A 24,376-nucleotide genomic window follows, 5' to 3' on the forward strand; every position below is an offset into this window, starting at 1 on the left:
CCTGGGTCCTTCCCACAACACTTGGGGATTCTGGGAGATACAATTCAAGTTGAGACTTGGGTGGGGACACAGCCAAACCATATCAACAATTCAAGATGACATTTTGCATGGGAACACAGCCAAACCATAGTAGCTTCCTACTAACTCCTGACAACAAGAAGCACTGGCAAGAGATCAAATGGCAAAAGGAAGACAGGAGATATCATCTTCTGGTTCTGATGTGTGACCTTTGCCACCAATACCAGGAATCTGCTAACACTATAACTTGAGGAGTTGGGGATGGGGTGGGGAGACAAGAGAGGAGACATCTGACCTTTGGATGGTTCTAGTTTTGACTGAAGCTGCACTACTTCAGGGGATCCAAAACCAATCACAAAAACATCTCCAACATTACAGCCATAGATGTAGCTTTGTAGCCCTCATCACAGGATCATCTGCAGTTTCTCACCACTGGCCTCACCATTTTCTCCTGTCTGATATTCCAGGCCCCGCACCTGGTCTACCCCTTCCCTCTCCCTTCATCTTTTCTATCCTTATACCACTTTGTAAATAGTTACCTGTAACAAATTGGTTTTCTTTGAAATGTCTAGATTTGTTTCCGTTTCGCTTATGTTGCCTACTTGTCTCTCTATATCTATTTTTCTGTCTACCTATCTATTTATTCATCCATCTATCCATCCATTCACCTCTTTATCATTGCTCTCCATCACATCTGTCTTCCTTTTATCTGTACATTATTTCATGTGTCATAGACACTAATATGGTGTGTACAATGTTTTATAAATGTTTATGTTCATATGACAACATATTGTGGATATCTTTACATGTCAACTTTCTATAAAATACATTTATGATATGCATTTTAAGTAATTTATTTGACCATCTTTTAGCTGTTTCCAAGGCTTCTTTTATTATAAACAATATCACAGTTGTATAGGTAATTTTTGCACATATAGTTATTTATTGCTAATACCCTAGAGCAGAAATTATTGTGTCAATGTTGACATATTTTTCTACAAAGGATTACATCATAGTTACACTCTCCCTGTAGTAAATTATAATGATTGTTTCTTTCAAACTCTTGCCTCAAATATTTTTATATTGTATTCTGAGAGTTATATTGGTAAATATTTTATTGTTTTGATCTCCAATGAGGCAGACTATATCCATCATTTATATTTCTTCTTTTTTTAATTGCCTAGGATGATTATTGCTCACTATTTTACTAGAATGCTTATTTTTCTTATTTGAAATTTTAAATTTCTCTCTTTAAATAAGGCTAGTGTACAGTAGCCTTATTTTCCTTAAATGTTAATCTTTTTAGATTTTTTTACTTGTTTGTAGATTTCACATTATTATTAGAAACATTCACTATTAACATACAAAAATCATTTTAGGTGTAAATTTTAAACTATTATGTATTTACATTCGTCTTTCTTTTTCTAATTATTTTGCCTCTTCTTATCAGACTCAAAAGATCTTTTCTAATACATATTTGCAAAGACCTACAAATATATTTTTTTCTCATTAATACCACCTTTAATCTATTTTACTAAAGTCAGAAGTAATGAGTTCATATTTGAAAAATTCCCTCTCCTTATACATCAATTTGTGTTGATTCTACTTCCAAAATGTTTCCCAAACCCACTTGTATAACAAGTCAATGGCCAATCACCATCCTCCACACTATATTCTAGCCCTAGAAATTATGCAATTGCCTTCAAGCTGGTCTTTCTAGTTTCACTCTTACTTTCAAAATCCACTATCCACAATCTGAGTAATTATTTTACAAATATAAATGGAATGAATGTCTCCTGCCTGAAACCCTGTAAGAGTTCACCTTTTCTTAGAATTAAACCTAAACCCTTCCTATGTTTGGCCCGAGCTCCCAACATCTCCAAGCTCTTCAGATAACGCAGGCATCAGTCATTAATATCATATCACACTGGCTATATTAGTTTGGTCTCATGCTGCTATGAAGAAATACCTGAAACTGAGTAATTTATAAAGAAAAGAAGTTAAATTGACTCACAATTCCACATGACTGGGGATGCCTCAGAAAAGTTACAATTATGGGGGAAGGCGTCTCTTCACAGGGTGGCAGGAAAGAAGTGAAGAGTGAAGCAGGGAAAGCCTCTTATAAAACCATCAGATGTCGTGAGAACTCACTCACTATCATAGAACAGCATGGGGGATCTGCCTCCATGATGTAATCACCTCCCATGAGGTCTCTCCCAAAATACATGGGGATTACATTTCAGATTGCAATTCAAGATGAGATCTGGATGGGGACACAGTGCTAGAACATATCTTTTTGCCACTGGCCCCTCCCACATCTTATGTCCTCACATTTCAAAACACAATCATGTCCTTCCAACAGTCTCCCAAAGTCTTATCTCATTCCAAGATTAACCCAAAAGTCCAAATTCAAAATTTCATTTGAGATACGGCAAGTCCCTTCTGTCTATTAGCCTGTAAGATCAAAAGCAAGTTAGTTCCTTCTTAGATATAATGGGAATATAAGCATTGGTTATACATCCATTCTAAATGGGAGAACTTGGCCAAAACAAAGGGGCTAAAGGCCCCATGCAAGTCCAAAATCCATTAGGGCATTTATTAAACTTTAAAATCACAAAATGTTCTCCTTTGACTCCATGTCTCACTTCCAGGTTATCCTGATGTAAGAGGTGGGTTCCCATGGCCTTGGGTAGCTCTGTCCCTATGGCTATGCAGTGTACAGTCCCCCTCCCAGCTGCTTTCATGGCTGGCATTGAGTGTCTGTGACTTTTCCAGACACATGTTGCAAGTTGTCTGTGGGTCTACCATTGTGGGGTCTCTCTGGAGGATAGTGGACCTATTCTTACAGCTCTAATAGGCAGTGCCCCAGTGGGGACTTTGTGTGGGGGCTCAGACCCCACATTTCCTCTTCTGTACTGCCCTAGCAAAGGTTCTCCATGAGGGTTCTGCCCCTGTAGCAGACGTCTGCATGGACATCCAGGCATTTTTCTAGATCCTCTGAAATCTAGATGGAGGTTTCCAAACCTCAATTCTTGACTTCTGTGCACCCAGAGGCTCAAAACTAGATGGAAGCCACCATGGCTTGGGGCTTGTGCACTCCGAAGCAATGGCCTGAACTATATCTTTAACCGTTTTACCCATGGCTGGAGTGGTTGGGGTGCAGGGCACCAAGTCCAGAGGCTGGACACAGTAGAGAGGACCTGGACCAGCCCAGGAAACCATTATTTCCTCCTAGGCCTCTGGGCCTGTCATGGGAGGGGCTGCTGCAAAGGTCTTTGATGTGCCTTGGGGACTTTTTCTCCATTGTCTTGGGGATTAACATTCAGCTCCTTGTTATTTATGCAAATTTCTTCAGAGGGCTTGAATTTCTCCCGAGAATGCATTTTTATTTTCTATTGCATCATCAGGCTGCAAATTTTCCAAACTTTTATATTCTACTTTCTCCTGAATGCTTTGCTGCTAATAAATTTCTTCTACCAGATACCCTAAATCACCTCTCTCAAGTTCAAGCTTCCACAGATCTCTAGGGCAGCAGCAAATACTAACAGCCCCTTCACTAAAGCATAGCAAGAGTCACCTTTGCTCCAGTTCCTGACAAGTTCCTCATCTCCATCTGAGACCATCTCAGCCTGGACTTCATTGTCTACATCACTATCAGTACTTTGGTAAAATTATTCAACAAGTCTCTAGGGAGTTCTAAACATTCCTATATGTTTTTCTCTTCTGAGCCTTTCAAGTCTCTAGGAAGTTCCTAACTTTCCCACATTTTCCTGTCTTCTTCTTAACCCTCCAAACTGTTCCAACCTCTGCCTGTGACTCAGTTCCAAACTTGCTTCTACATTTTTGGGTATCCTTATAGCAGCACCCCACCCCTTCAGTACCAATTTACTGTATTAGTCCATTATCACACTGCTATGAAGAAATGCCTGACACTGGATAATTTATAAATAAAATAAGTTTAATTGAATCACAGTTCTGCATGGCTTGGGAGCCCTCAGGTAACGTACAATCATGGCAGAAGGCACCTCCTCACAGGGCGGTAGGAGAGAGAAGTGCATAGGAAAGTGGGGGAAAGCCCCTTATAAAACCGTCAGATCTCTTGAGAACTCACTATTTTGAGAACATGATAGAGGAACTGCCCCCATGACCTAATGATCTCCCACGAGGTCCCTCCCCCAACACCTGGAGTTACAATTTAGATTACAATTCAACATGAGATCTGGGTAGGGGCACAGAGCCAGACCGTATCACTGGCTTACTTCTGTCATTTCCCAGAAAACACTAGTCTCTTTCCCACATTCAGACTCCCCTTTAGTTGTACTTTTCCTTTTAATATTCTTCTCCAGCTTCTCACAATCTAAACTTCTTTTCAGCTTAACCTGTAAAACCTGCCAGCTTTTCTCTATTACATAAGTCCATTAATTTCCTTAATAAAAACTTGATTAGTTTACTCTTTCTTTTATGTGTGTATTACTTATCCTCACAAGACTGTAAGTAGATTGTATGATCTTTGAGAGTAGAAATTCCAACTATGTTGTTTACTATGGTATTGTAATCTTATCACAGTGCCTGTCATAAAGTATTTGATAAGTAAATGAATATTTGCCTAAAGAAGGAGAAAGAAATCAATGAATCTACATTTTTCAAATGAAGAAATTGAAGCTTAGAGAATTAATTTTTTTTCTTCCTAATATTAAGCCATTATTTTCTCATTAACTTAATATATATGTGTGTTTTAAACATTTCTCTTATTATTGAAAAGAAAGAATATGTTTCCCATAATTTCAGAGGGCAATTTTTTTTTTAATCTAGATATCGTATAAGGAACCTGTCAATTGTATTCAGACATAGTAAGTTAGAATCCCTTCTCATATATGGTCTTGTAAGTCACATTGATGACTTTAAGCTTCATACTAAGGACGACAAGTCACCAAGTTGTTTTGTTGGAAAACAATGTGATTGGATATGCTCAAATGAAAATATACTTTTATCTTGTGGAATATTGGACTAGATGACCTCTGAGATTTATGCCAAAACTATGGTCCATGATTAGGTGACTTTAAATTTTAAATATTCAGTTAGTATTATTTTAATATTCAACTTGGGGAAATTAACAACAATGATTTGTGTGTCTGTTTTCTGATAGAATACTATGTTTGCAGGCAAATAGCATGAGTTCCAAATGGGATTTTTGAAATTGTGTCATGCTTTTAAAAATTCTATTAGCATATCTAAAATACAGCAAGGTTCTGGCAGAGACTTTGAGAGATTCATTTGAAATTCTAATCCATGAAACGTATTGCACCATGTGATAGGGAAGTGTACCATATATTTTTGCCCATTTTCTAGAACCTGTGTGTAAAAATATATCATGTATGAAATTTAATATGTCTACTGCATATTAGATTGTATACAAAGAAAAGCAATCGTATGTAGAAGATTTTACTTCAATAATGAACTAAATTCTTTCCTCTTCTGTATCTTGTTGTAGATGGCTTTTGTGTGTGTATCACCAAAGGCTTCTCAGCTCAGAGGTCTTTGACACTCTCTCATCCAAGAATGATCCTACTCTCCACAGGTCACCCTTTATCATATTATTCATTTTTATTATGTTTATGAAACTATTTTCTATTTCAAGATATTTGTTTATCTTTCTCCCCTTGTAAATTCAATGAGAGCATTGAACTCATCTGTTTTGTTTCCATTATATAATCCTAGTACTTAAAATAGTTCTTCCTGATTCACAAGAATATATTCGTGAACAAATGAAAGACCAAATCAACCGTTATGTTGTTATAAAATCTCACTTCAAATCTTAGTTTTGCCACTTATTAGTTATAAGGCTTTGATCAAACCACTTAACCACGCTAGGCCTGGGGATTCCCAGTTAACTTAAAGGCAAAATTCCTTCACAGTATTGTTTTAGTGCTAAAATAAGATAATACATACAAAAATATATGTCAAACAATAACAAATAAATTAAAATTTACAAAATCATGACTGACATCTTACTGAAGAAAATCATTTACTATTAAGAAAGTTTCTGAAATAATTTGAAAAAAAGTAAGTAAATAATTATTCAACTCACACATAAACAAAGTATATAGGAAAAAATAATTCAAATGTGTTCTACCAATCAAATTTGACTGTTTCATAATGAGGCTGAGCATCTCTACTGACAAAATAAGCAGAAACTAGGATATTCAAGCCTAAAATTGAAATTGGTACCTGGAGACATTGATGTATGTCATTTTTCCATTCTTTATTTATTTTATTATTATTATTTAAATTATACTTTAAGTTCTAGGGTACATGTGCACAAAGTGCAAGTTTGTTACATAGGTATACACGTGTCATGTTGGTTTGCTGCACCCATCAACCCGCCATTTACATTAGGTGTTTCTCCTAATGCTATCCCTCTCCCAGTCCCCCACCCCCTAACAGGCCCCAGTGTGTTATGCTCCCCGCCCTGTGTCCAGGTGTTCTCATTGTTCAGTTCCCATCTATGAGCGAAAACATGCAAGTGTTTGGTTTTCTATCCTTGTGATAGTTTGCTGAGAATGAAGGTTTCCAGCTTCATCCATGTCCCTGCAAAGGACATTAACTCATTGTTTTTTTATGGCTGCATAGTAATCAATGGTGTATATGTGCCACATTTTCTTAATCCAGTCTATCATTGATGGACATTTGAGTTGGCTCAAAGTCTTTGCTATTGTGTATAGCGCCACAATAAACATAAGTGTGCATGTGTCTTTATAGTAGCATGATTTATAATCCTTTGGGTATATATAAAATGGTATTTCTGGTTCTAGATCCTTGAAGAATCACCACACTGTCTTCCACAGTGGTTTAACTAATTTACACTCCCACCAACAGTGTAAAAGTGTTCCTATTTCTCCACATCCTCTCCAGCATCTGTCTTCTCCTGACTTTTTAATGATCACCATTCCAACTGGTGTGTGATGGTATCTCCTTGTGGTTTTGATTTGCATTTCTCTGATGGCGAGTGATGGTGAGCATTTTTTCATGTGTCTGTTGGCTGCATAAATGTCTTCTTTTGAGAAGTGTCTGTTCATATCCTTCACCCACTTTTTGATGGAGTTGTTTTTTACTTGTAAATTTGTTTCATTTTTTTGTAGATTCTGGATATTAGTCCTTTGTCAGATGGGTAGATTGCAAAAATTTTTTTCCATTCTGTAGGTTGTCTGTGCGCTCTGATGGTAGTATCTTTTTCTGTGCAGAAGGTCTTCAGTGTAATTAGATACCATGTCTATTTTGGCTTTTGTTGCCATTGCTTTTGGTGCTTTAGTCATGAAGTCTTTGTCCATGTCTATGTCCTGAATGGTATTGCCTAGGATTTCTTCTAGGGTTTTTATGGTTTTAGGTCTAATATTTAAGTCTCTAATCCATCTTGAATTAATTTTTGTATAAGGTGTAAGGAAGGAATCCAGTTTCAGCTTTCTACACATGGCTAGCCAGTTTTCCCAGCACCATTTATTAAATAAGGAATCCTTTCCCCATTTCCTGTTTCTGTTAGGTTTGTCAAAGATCAGATGGTTGTAGATGTGTGGCATTATTTCTGAGGCCTCCTTTCTGTTCTGTTGGTCTATATCTCTGTTTTGGTACCAGTACCATGCTGTTTTGGTTACTGTAGCCTTGTAGTATAGTTTGAAGTCAGGTAGCATGATGCCTCTAGCTTTGTTCTGTTGGCTGAGGATTGACTTGGCAATGTGTGCTCTATTTTGGTTCCATATGAACTTTGAAGTAGGTTTTTCCAATTATGTGAAGAAAGTCATTGGTAGCTTGATGGGGATGGCATTGAATCTATAAATTACCTTGAGCAGTATAGCCATTTTCACAATATTGATTCTTTCTACCCATGGGCATGGAAAGTTCTTCCATTTGTTTGTATCTTCTTTTATTTTGTTGAGAAGTGGTTTGTATTTCTCCTTGAAGAGGTTCTTCACGTCCCTTATAAGATGGATTCCTAGACATTTTATTCTCTTTGTAGCAATTGTAAATGGGAGTTCACTCATGATTTGGCTCTCTGTTTGTCTGTTATTGATGTATAGGAATGGTTGTGATTTTTGCACATTGATTTTATATCCTGAGACTTTGCTGAGTTGCTTATCAACTTAAGGAGATTTTGGGTGAGATAATCGGGTTTTCTAAATATACAATCATGTCATCTGCAAACAGGGACAATTTGACTTCCTCTTTTCCTAAATAAATAACCTGTATTTCTTCCTCTTGTCTGATTGCCCTGGCCAGAGCTTCCAACAATATGTTGAATGGGAGTGGGGAGAGAGGGTGTACTTGTCTTGTACCAGTTTTCAAAGGGAATGCGTCCCATTTTTGCACATTCAATATGATATTGGCTGTGGGTTTGTCATAAATAACTCTTATTATTTTGAGATACATTCCATCAATACCTAGTTTATTGAGAGTTTTTAGCATGAAGATCTGTTGAATTTTGTCAAAGGCCTTTTCTGCATCTATTGAGATAATCATGTGGTTTTTGTCATTGCTTCTGTTTATGTGATGGATTACATTTATCGATTTGTGTATGTTCAACCAGGTTTGCATCCCAGGGATGAAGCCGACTTGATCGTGGTGCATAAGCTTTTTGATGTGCTGCTGGATTCGATTTGCCAGTGTTTTATTGGGGATTTTTGCATTCATGTTCATCAGGGATATTTGTCTAAAATTCTCTTTTTTTGTTGTGTCTCTGCCAGGCTGTGGTATCAGGATGATGCTGGCCTCATAAAATGAGTTAGGGAGTATTCCCTCTTTTTCTATTGATTGGAAGAGTTTCAGAAGGAATGGTACCAGCTCCTCTTTGTACCTCTGGTAGAATTTGGCTGTGAATCCATCTGGTCCTGGACTTTGTTTTGTTGGTAGGCTATTAATTATTGCCTCAATTTCAGAGCCTGTTTTCGGTCTATTCAGAGATTCAGCTTCTTCCTGGTTTAGTCTTGGGAGGGTGTATGTGTCCAGAAATTTACCCACTTCTTCTAGATTTTTTAGTTTATTTGTGTAGAGCTGTTTATAGTATTCTTTGATGGTACTTTGTATTTCTGTGGGCTTGGTGGTGATATCCCCTTTTTCATTTTTTATTGTGTCTATTTGATTCTTCTCTCTTTTCTTCTTTTTCAATCTGACCAGAAGTCCATCAATTTTGTTGATTGTTCCAAAAAACCAGCTTCCGGATTCATTAATTTTTTTGAAGGATTTTATGTGTCTCTATCTCTGTAAGTTCTGCTCTGATCTTAGTTATGTGTTGCTTTCTGCTAGCTTTTGAATTTGTTTGCTTTTGCTTCTCTAGTTCTTTTAATTGTGCTGTTAGGCTGCCAATTTTAGGTCTTTCCTGTTTTCTCTTGTAGGCATTTAGTGCTATAAATTTTCCTCTGCACATTACTTTCAATGTGTCCCAGAGATTCTGGTACGCTGTGTCTTTGTTCTCATTGGTTTCAAAGAAAATCTTTATTTCTGCCTTAATTTCATTATTTACCCACTAGTCATTCAGGAGCAGGTTGTTCCGTTTCTGTGTAGTTGCGCAGTTTTGAGTTAGTTTCTTAATCCTGAGTTCTAATTTGATTGCACTGTGATCTGAGACACAGTTTATTGTGATTTCTGTTCTATTATATTTTCTGAGGAGTGCTTTACTTCCAATTATGTGGTCAGTTTCAGAATAAGTGTGATGTGGTGCTGGGAAGAATGTATATTCTGTTGATTTGGGGTACAGAGTTCTGTAGATGTCTGTTAGGTCAGCTTGGTGAATTGCTGAGTTCTAGTCCTGGATATCCTTGTTAACCTTCTGTCTCATTGATCTGTCTTATATTGACTGTGGGGTGTTAAAGTCTCCCATTATTATTGTGTGGGAGTCTAAGTCTCTTTGTAGGTCTCCAAGGACTTGCTTTATGAATCAGGGTGCCCCTGAATTGGGTGCATATATATTTAGGATAGTTAACTCTTCTTGTTGAATTGATCCCTTTACCATTATGTAATGGCATTCTTTGTCTCTTTTGATCTTGTTGGTTTAAAGTCTGTTTTATCAGAGACTAGGATTGCAACCCCTGCATTTTTTGACTTTCCATTTGCTTGGTAGATCTTCCTTCATCCCTTTATTTTAAACTTTGTGTGTCTGTGCACGTAAGATGGGTCTCCTGAATACAGCACACTGATGGGTCTTGACTCTTTATCCAGTTAGCTAGTCTGTGTCTTTTAGTTGGGACATTTAGCCCATTTACATTTAAGGTTAATATTGTTATGTGTGAATTTGTTCCTGTCATTATGATGTTAACTGGTTATTTACTCATTAGTTGATGCAGTTTCTTCCTAGCAATGACAGCCTTTACAATTTGGCATGTTTTTGCAGTGGCTGGTACCGGTTGTTCCTTTCCATGTTTAGTGCTTCCTTCAGGAGCTCTTGTATGGCAGGCCTGGTGGTGACAAAATCTCTCAGAATTTTCTTGTCTGTAAAGGGTTTTATTTCTCCTTCACTTATGAAACTTAGTTTGGCTGGTTATGAAATTCTGGGTTGAAAATTCTTTTCTTTAAGAATGTTGAATATTGGTCCCCACTCTCTTCAGCCACTTCTCTTTCTGCCAAGAGATCTGTTGTTAGTCTGATGGGCTTCCATTTGTTGGTAACCCAACCTTTCTCTCTGGCTGCCTTTAACATTTTTTTCCTTCTTTTCAACCTTGGTGAATCTGACAATTATATGTCTTGGGATTGCTCTTCTTGAGGAGTATCTTTGTGGTGTTCTCTGTATTTCCTGAATTTGAACGTTGGCCTACCTTGCTAGGTTGGGGAAGTTCTCCTGGATAATATCCTGAAGAGTGTTTTCCAACTTGGTTCCATTCCCCCTGTCACTTTCAGGTACACTAATCAAATGTAGATTTGGTCTTTTCACATAGTCCCATATTTCGTGGAGGCTTTGTTCATTTCTTTTTCTCTTTTTTTCTCTAATATTGTCTTCTCACTTTATTTCATTAATTTAATCTTCAATCACTGATATCCTTTCTTCCACTTGATTGAATCAGCTATTGAAGCTTTTGCATGTGTCATGAAGTTCTCGTGCCATGGTTTCAGCTCCATCAGGTCACTTAAGGTCTTCCCTAGACTGTTTATTATAGTTAGCCATTCATCTAACCTTTTTTCAAGGTTTTTAGCTTCCTTGCAATGGGTTAGAACGTGCTCCTTTAGCTTGGAGAAGTTTGTTATTACTGACCTTCTGAAGCCTACTTCTGTCAACTCATCAAAGTCATTCTCCATCTAGCTTTGTTCTGTTGCTTGCTAGGAGCTGTGATCCTTTGGAAGAGAAGAGGCACTCTGGTTTTTAGAATTTTCAGCTTTTCTGCTCTGGTTTCTCCTCATCTTTGTGGTTTTATCTACCTTTGATCTTTGATGTTGGTAACCTATAGATGAGGTTTTGGTGTAGATGTCCTTTGTGTTGATGTTGATGCTATTCCTTTCTGTTTGTTAGTTTTCCTTCTAATAGTCAGGTCCCTCAGCTGCAGGTCTGTTGGAGTTTTCTGGAGGTACACTGAAGACCCTGTTTGCCTGGCTATCAACAGCAGAGGCTGCAGAACAGCAAATACTGCAGAGCAGCAAATATTGCTGCCTGATCTTTCCTCTGGAAGCTTCGACCCAGAGGGGCACCCACCTTTATAAGGTGTCTGTCAGCCCCTACTGGGAGGTGTCTCTCAGTTAGGCTACACAGGGGTCAGGGACCCACTTGAGGAGGCAAGTTCTCTGTTCTCAGAGATCAAATGCTATGCTGGAAGAACCACTGCTCATCTGAGCTGTCAGACAGGGACATTTAAGTGTGCAGAAGTTTTCTGCTGCCTTTTTTTCAGCTATGCCCTGCCCAAAGAGGTGGAGTCTATAGAGGCAGTAGTCCTTGCTGTAGTCCTTGCTGAGGTGCGGTGGGCTCCGCACAGTTCGAGATTCCTGGCTACTTTGTTTACCTACTCAAGCCTTAGCCATGGTGGACACCCCTCCCCCAGCTAGGCTGCAGCCTTGCAGGTTGATCTCAGACTTCTGCACTAGTAGTGAACAAGGCTCTATGGTTGTGGGACCTACTGATCCTGGCATGGGAGCTAATCTTCTAGTCTGCCAGTTGCTAAGACCATGGGAAAAGTGCAGTGTTTGGGCAGAAGTGTATCAATTTTCCAGGTATAGTCTATCACAGCTTCCCTTAGTGAGGAAAGGAAAATCTCCTGATCCCTTGCACTTCCCAGGTGAGGAAACACCCCACTCTACTTTGGCTTGCCCTCCGTGGGATTTACCCGCTGTCCAACCAGTCCCAGTGAGATGAGCCAAGTGCCTCAGTTGGAAATGCAGACATCACCCATCTGCTGTGTTAATCATGCTGGGAGCTGCAGGCCAGAGCTGTTCCTATTCTTCCATCCCATTTTTTTCCCCATTCTTTAAAAGAAAGATATTGAATAAATCCATCTTGCTAAACATGAAGTTAATCTATACAGATCTCTAATTCATTCAGCAAATATGTTGCTTTCCCATGCATCTCTTATTTGCAACTCAAAACATTTTTACTGAGGAACAATTTTTCTTGAAAATATGACCTTTTATGTTTGAAAACTTGCAATACATATACTCAAGTTGAAGAGACTATATGTGACAAAACCTACACAATGTGATTTTTGTAAATTATCAATCACATTTTAGGTATAATAAATTTTGAAGATACAAAAAGTGGAATTTGTGTCTAAATCTCAGAGATATATTAGTATACAGGACCTCTCGATAACAGGATAATATACAATATCCTCCTTGTCCTCTACTCTTCCTCCTCTTTTTTCCCTCATAGTACCAATTCTTTTCCTAGTAACAATAGCAAAGCTAGGTTTTCACACACTTCATCTTGGTTAATCTTCACACTGCTCTGGAAAAGTAGATAGCAGTAATGTCATTTACCACTAATTAAATGCTCAGTCAGCATTGTTACAGTACTTGTTTAAGGTCACAATATTGGTGTCAGGGTCAGAATTCAAACCCAAAACTGTGTTCTGAAAACAGTTGCTAAATAAACTGGAAAAAGGACAGTATTTTATCCATGTTGCTATAATAGTGTCCACACTTCACTTTAATGAAAAAATGTAAATGGTTTTGCTGAATTGGAAGATGTGCATTAGACCCTGAGGGAGAATATGATCTCATTAAAGAACATATTTTTATGAGGTTGTTGTGTAGAGCTCCTGAGAACAGTAGTAGCAAATTAAACTGAAAAGAAGACTTGGGACCAGGTCATAGATCATCTCTCTAAGGAATTTAAGCTATATTTAAGAAGCTGTGGAGTCATTATTTTTGTTTAACAAGTAGAAAAATTATGTGATAAGCACTATAGTAAGAATATATTAATTAGGACATTTAGGAGGTATCAAATAAATGCTTGATAAATCAAACAAAGAGGGTGGAGGAAAGGATCTATTAGATGATCTCTAGGAAGTTAAGAATGAAGTAATAAACTATGACATAGAAAAAAACAATAGATTTATCAGATTGGGAGAAAGCGAAACTTAAACCTTATTTCATCACTAGATAACTCAGAGACATGTTTTCCCCTTCCAGAAGCCACAGTGTTCTCAGCTAAACAATGGGAACATTAATGATCAAACCTCTTAGCTCAAAAATTATGTGACTTTGATCTAATCAATTGTTTTATTTTTTTTTTACAAAACAATTTTGAGTGTGAACAAACCAGATCTTTGTTGTATATGAATTGTGTTTTCTGCAAGGGGCAAATGATTTCTACGGGATAGGTTGGAATAATACCATTAATGCAGCACTGAATATGGGTGAAGGATATTTCCGTGAAAATAATGAGCTCAAGTTGGAGCAGGAGCTCAATGACCAGTAGATTAAGGCAGACTGTTTGGAAATGCCCTATGTAAAGCCCCACTGCAAATCAGAAACACTGGAATATAACCCAAATTGGGAAGATAGTCCAAGGAAATATATACAAAGCCTCTAATTAAAGCCTCATGTAGATGTTGATAAAATCTGGAGAAAACACTTAGAATGAGAGGAAAGAATCAGTGACACAGACAAGTGCCCTAGAAAAAAATATGCCAGTGGAAGAGATTGTGCAATAAGAAAATCATAGAGAAGCTGAGAGGGAATGGTCAGCACAATAATAGCAGATTCAAGAATGTGCACCTGACCAGGCATCTGTGACTCAAGCCTGTAATCCTAGCAGTTTGGGAGGCGGAGGTGGAAGGATCATTTAAGTCTAGGAGTTCAAGATCAGCTGAGGCAACAAGCAAGACCCCTACTCTACAAAAAAATCAAAAAATTAGCTGGGTAAAGTGATGTGAACCTGTAGCCCCAGATAAAGGAGAAGCTGAGGTGGGAAGATCACTTGAGCCCAGGAAGTCTAGGTTGCAGTGAACTATGATCATGCCACTGCACTCTAGCCTGGGCACAGAGTGAAACTCTGTGTCAAGGAAAAAAAAAAAAAAAAAAAGTAAGAACGTACATCCTTTCAGAAAAAAAGAAAAGGGACAATTGACCCTTGAACAACGTGGGGGATAGAGGGTTAGGCCGTTAGGAATACCACTCCCTACACAGTAAAAAAATCCACATGTAACAGTTGACTCCCTAAAAACTTATCTAGTAATATTTCACTGTTTACCAGAAGCCTTACCAATAACATAAATGTTGATTAACATGCATTTTCTATGGTATACTGTATTCTTGCAATAGAGCAAGCTAGAAAGAAAAAATGTTTTTAAGAAAATTGTAAGAAAAATATATTTACCATGAATTAAGTGGAAGTGGATCATCATAAAGGTCTTCAGCCTCATCATCTTCATATTGAATAGACTCAGGAGGAGGCAGAGGAGGGATTGTCTTGTTGTCTCAGGGGTGGCAGTGGCAGAAGAAAATCTGTGTATAAGTGAATCCACACAGTTCAAACCCAGGTTGTTCAAGGGTCAACTATAGTGCTAAATATAACCTTTGTCCTATAGTGTCACATGCAGTAGAGAGATAATTTAAAACAATATTATTCAGAGAGCTGAAAGTGTTGTACAAGGAAGGTCATTATTGACCTTCAGTATAGTTTCACTTTGTGATAGGGCCTAAAGTCAAAGAGTAATAAGTGTTTTATACAAAATATACTGTTAGTATTTCAAGATATTCAGAGATGTAGGAAGGAAGGAAGTCCTGTTTAATGTGTAAACCAGATCTACAAAAGACTTTTTAATACTATGAGTTACTTGTATATCCTATGATACATAGGAAATTTGGTTTTTTTTTGCACTGAGTGTTGAAAAATATACATCGACTTGAACTAAACAACATCAATTTTGGCAAAAGTATAAGCAAAGATGATTATTTTTAAAAATGTAAGAATATAGAAGAAGCCAAGAATACTTAATGGAGGAAGACAACAGAAGTGGGGGATGGAGAGGGTATCACAAATACTATTAGAGAAAATAAATTGGGGATATAATAATAGTGAAAAAGAGAAACAATGCAAATACAGTGAGAAATTTTAGGTATGCAAGGATGGTGTGGCTGCGAGAATGCGGTTGGTAAGAAAGCAAATGTGTAGAAATTCCTGAAAAAGTGCTGACAGTTTGCACACATCATGGAAAGCTGAGCCAAGGTTGGATAACATGACATTCTAATGCATTGTAACAAAAGGAGTCTTCACCTGTTTTGATTCTCTTCAATGAGGCTTGGAAACCTAGCGAGAGAAGAATACAAAAGAAGTGACATGTAGTCAAGATCAATATCAAGCTTCTTTCCCCTTGCTTCTGCAGGGATCATATGCATTCACAGCACAGGATGCTGAAATAAATCACAGATAAAAACTGTGGTTGGGGAAGAGTTATCTGCATGAAAGTTAAGTTATGTAGACTAAAGACAGAGGTGGGATTTATGACTTTATTGCAAGCGGAGTTTTTGAAAATATTATAAAAATCTGAACTTTAAGCATTGTGTCCATTGAAAGATTAAAGGGGAGTCTCCAGGCCATTCCAGGGAATGAGGCCACTAGGTCCTGTCAATGTTTTGGAGACAGCATTTACTCCTTGGCAATAAAGGAGGGATGGAGCAGAACATCCTGGGGCATTATGGGAAGTGCCGCTGGGAGAGCAGACCAGAGAACAGAGTAGCTTGCAAGCATGAAGATTATAATATCTCAGCTTGACCAAGCCATAAAGCTGCCTGACTTCAAGGATCACATGAGCTTAGATTCTGACTCTTTCAACAGTGGTTAAGAGGGGCTGAAACAGGTGTACTTCCTCCAGTTTTCAGGTACCATAAAAGTGAATATCACATACACTTCTCTTTACCTGAAAAAAAGTCAAACTCATTACTTTGAAGTTATACCTTGTATTGAAATTTCCTAAAAAGAGTAATTTTCATGTCTCCCCTGGAGGTTATGTATAAGTTAAATCTAATATATTGTAATATGTGATAATGTAATTGAGGAACAGAAAGTAATTGAAATTCATTAATGAATTAATCCTTGGAAGACTACTATAAGATACAGAAGGGAAACATATTATTTTATCTCAGGAAAAACTGAGGCATGGCGTAGCTACCTATCTAAAGCCATTTAAAATAAAGCTGAAAGCTATAAATTCTAGATGATTTTATATTGTACCTGACCTAGCTCAGAAAAAAAAATCAAAAGAGGCAGATTCATGCTTTCCAGGCATGCCCCGGGAATGATGGAGGATTCTCTTTTTATGTTAATCCATTCTCTTTGAGTCAAAAGCTGACAGTGCACAGACAACAAAGGGACTGCTAAGTCTGCTGTCCAAAAATACTCACCACAATTTGTCAGGCTTCACATTATACATGGCTTTTTACACATCGCTGGCCTCTAAACATAAAAGATCCTGTTGGTTTCCCTAATTAAATAGAGTGAGATCAAAGGTTCACCAATGTCTGTCTGACTGTCTCACGGTATTCCAGAACTGAAAGCAAACGAGAAGTGTAGGAAAAATGTGTCAGAAGTTCCAGAGATTGAGCTCTCTTTTTGGTTTCTTTACCTTTAGAAAAATAAAAATAAAGCCAGGGCAGCCTCTGAATGTTGCTCATATTTCTTTTGTTTGTGTTTTTCCTTAATCAGCTAATTGTTTCGTCCTCACACGTGGGGAAGACTGAAGTTCAGAAAATAGAAATACCAGACATTTCACTTGTGTAGAAAAGATGACATTGCACTAGGGTCTGAAAATGCTATGATGAATACTTTCTAGGCACAAAAAAGACGCTGACACATGCATTTTCATAAGTCAATAATATATAATAGAAGAAGATGCATTAAAATAATATATGGCTGGTCTTGAGTGACTAACCTCCTACTTTAGAATTGTGAATCCATCCATAGATTGCTCACAATGGAGGTACTGTTTACAGGAAATTCCAATGTCAAAGAGATGATCTCATCCTGATTCCTTTGGGGTGAGTCAATATTGATTATTCTCATTAGGTGAACAATAAGTAATGGATTTGGAAAAGGCCTTCTCTTTTAAGACTATTATGCTTTGGCTGAAGAAGACTTTGAAAAAAATTCTTAAATATTTAAAGAAAATATGCTAGGATGTACTCACTGCATCTTTCTCCCTCCAAGCATATTTAATTATTCCAAGATTCATAAAGATAAACTTAAAATATATTTGAAATATTAAATAAATTTTATCTAATAGATATTTTGCATCTGATATGGTCTCTTATATGACTCTCAACATACATCAAAGACTTTCACATGAGTTTTCTATGTAACATAAAATAGGCTAACTAAAAGTGTAAATGACAAATAATTATCAATGAAAGGTTACCAGGAAAAAAAAAAGTAAATGCTTGCATATTTTACTAAGCAACAAAAATTACTTTCTTCAATATGCTCTTTATTAAAATGTAATAAAAATCTCTCCTGAGAACCAGATGGTAGATGACATGATAAATTAAAGCCCTACATAAGTGCAAATAGAAAAAAAAAAAAACTTGCCACTGACATAAATGACATTTACAATATCACATATGTTTTTTCAAATGAATATGAGATGATCTTGATATTGCAAAAGGCCTTTATTCCAGAATTGAAACAACTAGAGGAGAAAAAAGTGAGGCAGCAACTTGCAGTTCTATAGAAACAGAAAATGCTATCTATGACCTATATTACATTTGAAAAAGAATATTTGAATAATAATGAAAAATTGACACAGCTAGAAAGAATACTGATTATTTTTCAATTAGGATGTTCTCTTATTCTTCTTTTATTTCTATTTGTCAGACATGGAATAAAAATAAATTATGTATCTAATATATTTAATACCTACCTAAGTACCTTGACTCTGGTCAAATGTGCTCCAAATTATTCTGTTAATATTTATATGATTATGCTACAATTTAGCTTACCAGCATATGGAAAGGTCTCAGTAAGTGCTTATGAGAACCTATGATATTCTGGGTTATCACAGGCTTAATTTGAAATATTTCTCAACCATTTACTGGCTGTATGATTTTAGGCATATTACCGAACTACTGAACTACCTTAATCTTTTGACTTCTTTTCCTAAAATTGAGGATTTCATTAGTATATATGCTAAAATAGTAGATTTAAACAGGGTGATGTAAACAACACTTAAACACTTGACACATGTTAGACCTCAATAAAGCATCAGTCATTATTATTATAGTTCACAGGTTATAATAAATACAGACAAAAATATAAATTAAATACTTCAACACTAATTGAAGGCCATTTGCTGTCTCAGTCATAAGTCTCATTTCTTAAGCTACAACATACACTGTTTTGGCAGATCCTTTTCAACAGTTGTTATTCGTGCCTGGCTGTGAAAACATTAATGGCTATGCATACCAAACCGAGCTCAACTAATGCCATAAACCAAATATATAAACATTTTAGGAATTGTTTTTTGTTAGAAATGGCCAATAAACTGCTTATTGCTTTGCAAATATTTAACCTGGGAAAATAATGCTACATCTGCTAAAACCTTGCAGGGAGTAGCTGATGGCCCATTAATTACATAAATGCGGAAGAAACAAGCAAGAATTGTAGGACCTGAAGAAATCTGGTCATTAAGTATGCTCATAGCAAGCTGAGAAAGAGGTGACATTTTGAAAAAGAAAAATAAATAAACAAATAATATTCTTAGATAAATTTTAGATTGATCATAGCAAAACATAATAGATAGAGAGCTATGAAAATGAAAATATTTAAACTGAAACCCCATATTCAGTCCGCCTTATCTCAGTAGTAGCACCTTTTCTCCCCTAAGTATACGGCAGTAACTAACTTTACTGGTAGTCTGTCTCAGTGTTAAAAATGAAGTTGAATGCCAGCCCACTTCAACAAAGTCATACATGTTGATAGAAATTAATAATAGGAGAGCTCTTCATCTGACCTAAGAATTTGAACTCAACATTTTTGCAAATGTTACATTTTCTTGGCATTTGATGAATCAAGATGTGAAAGTTTAGTCTGGGAACTAATCTCACATACCGTATTTAGTAAATAGTTCATTTATTTCCCAGTTGATCATCATTCATATCATACATTATATATTAAAGATGCATAAAATAAACTGATTTATGAATTCACATGGATGATGTATGAGTTAAAGTCCCAGGATGAAACAGATGGTCTTCAAAGTGTTTAACTGAAACAAATTTCATAGAGGGTGTCTATACATGGAGGTGAGGGTGAAGTTAAGAACAACAAGGAAAGCTAGAGAAACAGCAAAGGAATAGCAACAGCAGAAAATCAATAGCTCCCTGAGCTGAAGGGGCTAAAAGAGAGTGTAGTGTTTATGAAAGTCCAACCAGAGAGATCTCTATGCAAGTGGACAGCCAACAGGAGTTGAAGGCACGGAGGAAGATAACCACTCACAGAACAAGAGAGTAGTAAGTATTAATACCCAGACCAGTCTTTCCTCCTAGCTGTCATCTCCATCACATACCTCCCATTGGCTGAATACAACAGAAAACCAGAGGACAAGGAGCTGACAGAATCTCTAAGGTTCAAACTCCCAGGCCACAGAGCAGCATAGAGAAGAGCTGGGATTGAATAAGGAGTTCTGGGGTGGGAGAGAGGATAAACAAAATGAAAAGCACAGATGAATAAAATGTGATTGGATTGCAAACTTAACTTTTAAAGTGCACGATAGTGATACTATTAAAAAGCAATGATAAAACTTTTCTTTATGGTAACTGTTTCACTATATGCACAAAATTGTTTCATCCACCACATTTCAAATTTAAGTATTTTTTAATTCATACAAATGCATGCAATAAAGTGCAATTACAGCTCAATTAAAGTTCCAGTGCAATTAAAGTACATTGAAAACAAATGATACAAAACAAATCTTTGGTGTTGTTTTTGTTTGCTTTTACTGGGATTTTGGCTCTTTCAAGTACCAATCTGTTATTAGAGATACAGTGGAAATATATGGATTTTCTATGTAATTTAACCAATAAACAAGTTATAATAAGTCATTTATCAAAATACCCCATTTAAATTGTGTATACAAATCTTGGATTTGAAATGGTAAAGAGAAGGTTAAAATAAGCATTTGTGCATTCAAATTGAAGGATATATGCATTAAGGTTTGGTAGCATTTTAATGGAAGAAATGGGGAGGGCTGACAAGTTCTCAAAATGTTCAAAGATGACACAGGCATACCAAAATCAGTAAATGAATTTAAAAATACTAAATAAAATAATAATGCTGAACAAACATCTGCTTTCATTTGCAACCCAAACAATAAATGCTATATATACACTTATCTTCTAGGTTCTAACAGAGTAGAATGTTATTGGAGTTTAGAATCAGGGCTAAAACATACACAAATATTCCCTTGACTCATATTACATGACGAAATTCAAACTATCAGACTAAGTGATGCTGGTAACACAAGGAAGTCTACACTATGGCTTCCCATTTCTAATGTTTACAATGGAAATGAAGACATGAGACTTCAGCACATCAGTATTCTGTTTGCATACACACACGCACATACACAATAGTACTATAGAAGAGTTTAATAAAATCCTTACATCAAGTGATAAGTAAATAGGAAATAATTAAAAAGAAAGTGGCATTTGGATTGAACTTGACAGATGTGTAATAATGAGCTCAGAAGAGAAGGACACTCAAAGAATGGAAAACGGGGCAAAAATAAAATTAGTTGAGAAAATGATACATACACAAGTACATACATATCATTTAAATGGCACTATCTAAATGTTATATTTCTTGAATAGGAATTCTTGAGGGAAATACTTTGCAGTATGAACAGATAATTTTGCAAAAGCAGGCAAAATCTAATTATGAGTGACCTTACGATGGAGATTATACCAAAGGCATAATCTGACGTTCATCCCATAGGCAATAGGAAACCACCGAAGCTATTTCTGATGAGGAACAGTCTGATGAAAGAGATTTAGAATGAACTGCACCAGTTAGAGAAAAGAAGAAGAAATAAGACATTTCCAGAGGGATATGAGACTGAAATTGTAAGAATGTAAAAATTAGTGGTAAAGATATATATATATATTTTTTTTTGAGACAGAGTTTCACTCTTGTTGCCCAGGCTGCAGTGCAATAGCACGATCTCAGTTCACTGCAACCTCCATCTCCCGGGTTCAAGTGATTCTCCTGCCTCAGCCTCCCGAGTAGCTGGGATTACAGGTATACGCCACCACACCCGGCTAATGTTTTGTATTTTTCGTAGAGATGAGGTTTCACCATGTTGGCCAGGCTGGTCTCGAACTCCTGACCTCAGGCAATCCATCCAGCTCGGCCTCCCAAAGTGCTGGGGTTACAGGCATGAGCCACAACGCCCTGCCTGGTAAAGATTTTTTAAAAGTGTGTGTGCATCAGGGGTGGGGGAGAAGATATCGGAAATATTTAGGAAATAAATAAGGTAAACTTGCTTTTTGTTTAGAACAGGACACCAGTGGAGAATCTCTATTCAGTGGAGAACTCATCTGAAAGATGAGTTAAAAATGACTCCAAGATCTCCAGTCATGGTGATCAGAACAATGCCAGCAGTGGAAACCACAATAGACAGCTGGCCATAGAGAGAGTTCAGGCCCTCTGGCATAAAGCAGTCTCGAAGGGCAGTTCTCAGAGCAGCTTTGGAGAGGAAACTTCAGTGTCTGTACTCAAAAGTCTTCAGACTGTGTGATAACCCCAGGGAAATTTTGTTGTTGCTGGTCTTTTAAAATGTATTTATTTTTATTTTTAGGTTTTATTTTATTCCTAATTAACAAATAATAATTGCATATATTTATAGGGCAGAATGTGATGATTCAGTACATGTATACATTGTGGAATGATCCAATTAGGCTAATTAGAATATCCATCACTTCAAATACAATATTTGTCATTACTTTATGATGAGAACATTTAAAATCTCCTCAGCTACTTTGTAATATCAATACATTATTATGAACTATAGTCACCATGCTATGAAATAGAACACCAGAGCTCGTTTCTTTTATCTAACTGAATCTTTGTACCTCTCTCTCTCTTCTCATCCACCACATCCCTTTTACATCCTCTGGTAACAATCGTTCTACTCTCTACTTCTGTGAGTTGAAGTTTTGCAGATTTCACATATTAATCAGATAACATGGTATTTGTCTCTCTGTGCCTGACTTATTTCACTTAACATATGAGCTCTAGCTTCAAGTATGATGTTGCAAATGACAGAATTTTCTGTTTATAGAAAACTATAAAACACTGATGAAAGATGACAGAAATAAATTGAAAGATATCCCATATTAATATATTAGAAGAATTAATAATGTTAAAATGTCCATAGCACTCAAAGCAATCTACAGATTAAATAAAATTGTTATCAAAATTTTAATGTCATTCTTCACAGAAATAGAAAACTCAAAAATGGAACATATGGAACCATGAAAGATCCCAAATAGCCAAAGAAATCCTGACCAAAAAGACCAAAGCTGGAGGCATCACAGTACTGAATTTTAAAATATATTACAAGGCTATAGTAATCTAAACAACATCACACTGGCATAAAGATAGCAACATCAACCAATGTAATAGGACAGGGAATACAGAAATAAACCTACACATCTAGGATCAATTGATTTTTGACAATGGTGCCAAGAACACTCAATGGGGAAAAATGGTCTCACTAACAAATGGTATTGGGAATACTGGACATCTATATACAGAGAATGAAAATAGATCCTTATCTTACCCTGTCTATAAGAATCAAATAAAAATGGATTGAAGACTTAAGTTTAAGAATCAAGAAAATTTATGCTTTCTAGATTTCATAGTTCTAGCCTAATGCTTTAGACAATCTTGAAGATGTTTTAGCCCCAGATTAAGAAAGTGTTCCCTAGAGTTATGTTTAAGTTTATATGCTATTATAAATACGTTGAGTGTCTTGTGATTCCTAGGGTTCTGTGAGGCAGGATAGAAACGGAGGTGATGAGAGTTGTGTGAGAATTAGAGGAAGATGGCCATCACTCCTTGCTCCCAGGAATTTATAATCTAAATCTGAGTTGAAGATTCAAATTTTCCCTTTATATTTTACCAGAAAGTTTTTCAAACTTCTAAGTTCTGATAAGAAATATTTTGATCACACGAAGCTGATTTGTAGCCAAATAGTCTATTAAAAATCTTTCAACATTGGCATCAATTATGTGATAAAATATATTAAATTTCACTTTTCTCTCTGACTTCAGAGAAAAGCGTTTCTTAGAAATTGCAAGGCAATATATACAGCATAGTGAGAAGGAGTCAAGGACATTAATCCACAAAGAAAAGGCACTAGAGTGTAGTTTCAGATGCTGAATCAGAAACTGTTTTGTCTTACAGTTGTTCTTATGGGGTTAATATTTTTTGTTATAAACTTTTGGAAGGCATCACATATCTCTGTATTGCTACCTCTCCTCTCAGATTGTTTTTAAGGATAAAATAGGCAGAAAGTATGAAGGCATGTGAATTGCTTGAAGAATGTAAAGTTCTATACATGAATGATCTCTCTACACAGAGACTATTGATAGCCCTTCCAGTCACTGAATACTGATAATACTTTTAATAAAATTCAATGAGTGTTTCAGGAAAACAGAGCTCAGGCTTAATAGTTCAAAAGAGATTACTTATTATGGGGAACTAGTTGCTGAAGTCTTGGATGATCTGAAAGGCCAAAATGGAGACTGTGAGGCAAACGAAAGTTTACCAGGCAGTCCCCATGATATACCCAACTCTACAGGAATCAAAGTTCACGGACAGGGGTCGGTGTTAAAGCCTAAGACCTGAGAGGACAAGGTGACTGGTTTGCAAAAAAAAAAAAAAAAAAAAAAAAAA

The sequence above is a fragment of the Papio anubis genome, chromosome 5 (assembly GCF_008728515.1).
Source record: "Papio anubis isolate 15944 chromosome 5, Panubis1.0, whole genome shotgun sequence".
In the NCBI taxonomy this organism is placed as follows: domain Eukaryota; kingdom Metazoa; phylum Chordata; class Mammalia; order Primates; family Cercopithecidae; genus Papio; species Papio anubis.